The following is a 5,976-nucleotide window of genomic DNA, read 5'->3' as shown; positions in this document are numbered from 1 at the left end:
CGGAGATTCATTCGGGCTTTCTCGGATCTTGTGGCTCACATCACTGCCCTTACCCGCAAAGGGGCGGATCCATGTAATTGGTCACCGGAGGCCATTGCATCATTTGAAGCTCTTAAAACAGCGTTCACTACTGCTCCGGTCCTCAAGCACCCTAATCCACAGTTGCCATTTATTCTGGAAGTTGATGCCTCGGAAGTAGGCGCTGGTGCTCTCTTATCCCAGAGGGACCCTGGTGATCGTAAGGTGCATCCATGTGCCTTCTTCTCACGCAAGTTTTCGTCTGCCGAAGTCAACTATGATGTGGGTAACCGGGAACTTCTGCCAATCAAGTGGGCGTTCGAGGAGTGGCGCCACTGGCCTGAGGGTACAGTTCATGCTATTTAAGTCCTCACTGATCACAAAAACCTATTGTACATTGAATCCGCCAAACGGTTAAATTCTAGACAAGCTCGGTGGGCCTTATTCTTTACCCGCTACAACTTTATTCTAACCTACAGACCCGGTTCTAAGAATATCAAGGCGGATGCATTGTCCAGGAGCTTTCTACCTCATCAATTACCCCCTGGTGAACCATCATCTATCATTCCGGCTTCTATCATTCACGCTGGGTTGACTCAGGATCTAGGAAACACCATACGTCAGTTTCAGAAAATTGCCCCTTCCGAAACACCTCCAGGACATCTTTTTGTTCCAGTGCATCTTCGAAGAGCGGTTCTCGCTGAGGCCCATGAGAACAAATCAGCAGGGCATCCGGGTATCTCCAGAACCCTTGAAATACTTGCACGTTCTGTATGGTGGCCTTTCTTGTCCTCGGATGTGGAGAGTTTTGTCCGCACCTGTGAAGATTGCGCAAAAAATAAAACTTCCAGAACTTCTCCGTCAGGTCCACTTATGCTCCTATCTCCGCCTACGAGACCCTGGACACATCTGTCCATGGATTTTATCGTGGATCTGCCATGTTCTTCAGGAAACAACACAATTTGGGTAATAGTGAATCGTTTTAGCAAAATGTCCCATTTTGTTCCATTAACCAAACTCCCCAGCACTCAGGATCTGGCTGTGCTGTTCGTGAAACATGTTTTCCGTCTTCATGGCTTACCCATTGATATTGTTTCCGACCGGGGTTCCCAATTTATCGCCCAATTCTGGAGGTCTTTCTGCAGTCTCCTGGGAATTAACATAAGTCTCTCTTCAGCCTATCATCCTCAATCTAATGGGCAGACAGAGAGTGAACCAGTCCTTGGAGCAATATTTACGTCTCTACATCACAGAATTTCAAGACAATTGGTCATCATTGCTTTTGTGGGCTGAGTTTGCGTACAATAATGCATCTCACTCCTCCACCCAAGTCTCTCCATTTTTCTGTAATTTTGGCTTCCATCCAAGGTCCAATTCATTATCATCACTCAACTATTCCGGTCTTCCAGAGATCCATTCCACAGCTTTATACCTTAAATCTGTTTGGAAGAAGGTGCATTCTGCATTAACTTGGGCTTCTTTCCAGTCTAAAAAATTTGCAGACCGTCACCGGAAGGACTGTTCATTTAAGGTGGGGCAAAAAGTCTGGTTGTCCACACGCAATATCAAGCTCAAACAGCCTTGTAAAAAACTAGGGCCTAGATTTTTTGGCCCATTCCTGATCATCAAACAGGTCAATCCTGTCGCCTTCAGGCTAAAGCTTCCTCAGTCACTTAGGATGCCGAATACCTTCCACTGTTCTCTCCTGAAGCCGGCTATCCCTGCACGTAAGTCTAGGCTTTGTTACTTACACAGGTCTCAGTCTGTCATCCCAGAGGGCGACAGGGAACTCCTGGTGGAGAAGATTCTGGACTTCAAAAAGGTCCAGGGGCAAATCCACTTCTTAGTCCAGTGGAAAAATCGTGGCCCGGAGGAAAGATCTTGGATTCCGTGGAGACGCTTACATACCCGCAAACTCATTGAGGATTTCTTCAAACAATTCCCTGGCAAACCTGGATGTCGGGTTGCTTTGACCCCTCCTCAAGGGGGGGTACTGTTACGAGCTGCGGCGGTACCCAGCCACCGCGACTCTCCTACCTCTGTCCCAGCCGTCGCTATGACGACCGGGACGTCACTTCCGGGGGCTCGCCGGCCGCTGCCATAGCAAAAGCGAGACGCTCTTCTATCCAGCGCCGCGTCCCAGCATTACAGGGCAGCGAGGTGCGTGCGCAACAGCGGGGCAAGTCTGCAGGCTGATTAATTCCATCAAGGAACAGCCTGTGGGCAATTAAGAGTACTGGGCTCTCATTGGTCTGTTTCAGTAAATAAGGCAGGGAGGGCATAGCCTCCCTGCCCGTTATAGCTTCCAGTTCCTGTGTTGCTGCCTGCTGCTGTACTTTGGTGTTAACTTTTGGATTGAATTCTGCCGTGTATGACCCCTGCCTGTTTTCTGGATTTGCCTGTGCCCTTGACCTTCTGGCTAGTACCACCGTTTCTGCTGATTTGCCCGTGACTTGAACCCTTGGCTTGTTTCCTGACTATTCTTCTTAGCAAGTGACCCCTGACCTCGGCCCCTCCTTTGGAACTGCTGCTTGCCATTATCCTCTGCTCCTGGGTTCCCCGCAGCTGATACATGCCACACGACCCTCTGTAGTCTGCAGCCAAGTCTGTCCCCACCACTAGGGGCTCCAGCGAACACCTGACTATCAGAAAAGACTCCGGGTGGTGTTGTATTGGTTGGAGGGGTTCCTGACACCCCTCAGCTTTAAATGAGTTGCCGCAGGCAGTTTAAAATGTGTGGCAAGAGGTTAAACCATTGGAGCTTTGTGTGTGCATTCGGGCTTCATGTTAAAGCAGAGGACCGACAGGAATTAGGTAGTTGTAACAGTCTGGCTGCAGTAATAACAGTTGAAAATCTCCAACTGTGTTTAAGTTATGTTTTAAGCAAAACAGAAACTTTGGTTATAGCTATGTAAATCTCTCTTCTCTGGTACTAGCAAGACATTATTTTTTTTTTTTTTTTTTAAATGCAGTTTTATTACCATTAAGTAAACTGGATACATTTTCAGAGATTGAAGATCTATTTATTGAACGTACGTTTTCTTTATATGAGGCAAGTGCTCCAACATTTAAATTGGTTTGACTCATTTCTACTGAACTGGCAGGAGGTTGCATTCATGAGAGAAGCCAATGGTATTAAGACGCCTTGCAGAGCTCACCCTTAAGCTTAGCTTTGCAGATACACCTCAAAATGTGTATGGTGCGTGGCAGCAGCAACAAAAGTCACATCAAAGCCAATTTACTGCCATTCTAGGAATATCCTCCTAAAAAAATTGCTCAGCTTAGCACATTTATAGGTTAAATTGTATGGAATATAGCAGGACTATTTGATGTGTCATTTGTGTGTTTAAAGACTTGTTACATTGATTTAAGTGCTCCAGACCTAACCAACTTATCCCATCTGATGATCAAGATTGTGCCATCTGCATAGCAAGAAATTCATGTATTTACCTGCAAAACCACCTGTAATTGCACAAAGTTAGGTGCATGATCACACAAAAGAGCAGTTCACTACTTTTGTGGTTTATAACAGATCATAAGAAAAAGATAGTAGAAAACCTCATGAGCTTGCCTATAGCCTGCAAATTGGTAACATAAAACTATGTCTTCTCTATACATTGCAATGTGCTAGATAGAATAACTCAAACACGTTATTTCAGGTTACTTACCTGTGAACAGCTTGGTTGTTTTCCGCCTACAGAAGAACAGACTTTACAACTTAATTTCAGGGTGGAAGGAGGGAAGGAAACTGAGTATTTCAACTATATTTCAAAACCGCGCACAGCCACACTAAATACCAAAGTGTGAACGATCACAAATAGTTACATGTGGATTAACCAATTTGTAGCAGCTAACGCGTGCCAATGATATCCATTTTTTATATACACCTTAAATTCAATTAAGTCTCAAAATGTAAATGTTCTGAAATGAACCATGATGGTAAACAGTATAAGCTCTCCATTCCATTAGACAACCCTCATCTATTAGACTGTATCCTACTGGAATATCATACATGTAAAAAAAAAAAAAAAAAAAAATCAGACTTCAGGTCATTTGAACTGCTATGGCCCCTGGTTATGAATCAACCAATTTGCACAGTATTTCTACATTTACAGAGCAAGGCTGCAAGTTACTTTCTCCCTGCTCAGAGTAGCACCTCATCATTTAACATGATGTGCCGTAGAAGTGTGAAACCACTTGATGACATTACATATTTATTGTCTGATGCTTTCATTTCACTGTTAGCAGGTTTTATAAAAACAATATCTTTTTGCCATTTTTCTTTCAGATATTCTTAAGTTACATGATATTCTAGCTGGTTTACCAGTTTGCAGAACTGAAAGCCTGCAACTCCAATTTGCAACTTTCAGGTAGGACAGGTACCGCAGGATCCAGGACTACACTAGTATTTCTTTCCTTGTGTCACAGGTCCCTCACAGTATTGGTTTTGTACGGTTTTGAATTGAGACTGCAAATCAATATTAATGAGCTACACTCCGATTCACTGCCAAACGGGCACGCACTGCAGAGCCCCACAACCAGAAAAGAAAACATGCAATGGGAAATTTGTGTTGAAGCGGAGGGATGGGGAAGAAATGTGTTGAGTAAAGGAATGAGCACCATAGTGGAGCAGCACATACAAGTCTATTTAGGGACTTAATGTTAAAGTACAGCATGGCTGGTGCACCACTGGGAAATTGAACAAACTGACATTCCATCTACTACCTAACAGGCTGTATTCTCCATTCCCCTTCTCAAATCGTGACACTATCCGTGCACTTATACCCTCCAAAGCATTCGGCTACTGCATCCCACAAGATAACCACAACCTTTCCAAAGATCTGAATGGCCGTAGGTTGGTCTATCCCAGATCACTTCAAAACATAGGAAAAAATAACAAGTAGGAGATGAAGAGTGACTAGGGACAAATCACTGTTACTAAACACACCTTAAAAATAATTGCTTACTGCGTGCGTTCTAGATATTCTCTAGGTAACCTATCCCCAACTACTGCCTGACCAGGCATCTCGAGATTTATTTTCCTTTGTTGCAAAGGAATCCAGAAAGGCGTCTTACCAAGATACTGCAGCGCCATAAAAAGTAATAATCCCACAAAGTATTGCATGCTCTGTTATGACAGTAGAATGATACCAGTTTAGAATGCTGCAGCTTACATAAGCACACATCTGACATTGCCTTAACCCAGACCACCAATGGATCTGTACAGCGCCATGTTTGTGTTGTAATTTTACCAAATATGTTAACTGTTTGTAGGATATGCTTTTCAAATACTGTAATAACCAGCTGTAAAAAGATATTTTAACTACAATGTTCACCTATTCAAATCTATGATTGCTTTGTTTATACAACATCTGGCAATTACTATTGCCAATTATATACCTTCCCTGTAAAATAATTATCTACTTAATGTTTTCCCTATTTGTATAGTTTGTCCTTCTACATATCCAATTGGTCAATTAAAACTATATGGACAAATGGCTACTATGATGGACATTAGTCACGCAAAGACTAAAAACCTTCTGTTGGGTCAATGAAAAGTTGCCATGTAAGTGATATTACCTAGCAGTATATTCTCTTGTTCAAGATGTGTGCTTTTTGCCTAGTGAGATCTTTTAATTTACTACTCAACACTTATAAAATGTTTTCAGCAAAGGCAATACAATAATACTTTTGAATGCCAACACAATATGGTTTAACAAATGCTTGGTGTATTTAAATTTAAAAAAGACTGGAGACCAAATGCAACTAATGAATTTTAAGTTGTGGGTGGAGTATGGAAGTATAGGCTTAGGACAAAAAACACAAATGTCCAGGTGTGTTTGGGAGAGAGGGGGGGGGGGGGGGATATAAAAAAAAAAATAAAAAAAGAAGGACTGGCACTATGTAAGCATCTTTATAGAAAATAGATTTTTTCACACAAACTTCAGAATGCAGTAA

The sequence above is a fragment of the Mixophyes fleayi genome, chromosome 4 (genome assembly GCF_038048845.1).
Source record: "Mixophyes fleayi isolate aMixFle1 chromosome 4, aMixFle1.hap1, whole genome shotgun sequence".
NCBI classification, from domain to species: Eukaryota; Metazoa; Chordata; class Amphibia; order Anura; family Limnodynastidae; genus Mixophyes; species Mixophyes fleayi.
Note: the sequence above shows the minus strand (reverse complement) of the source record.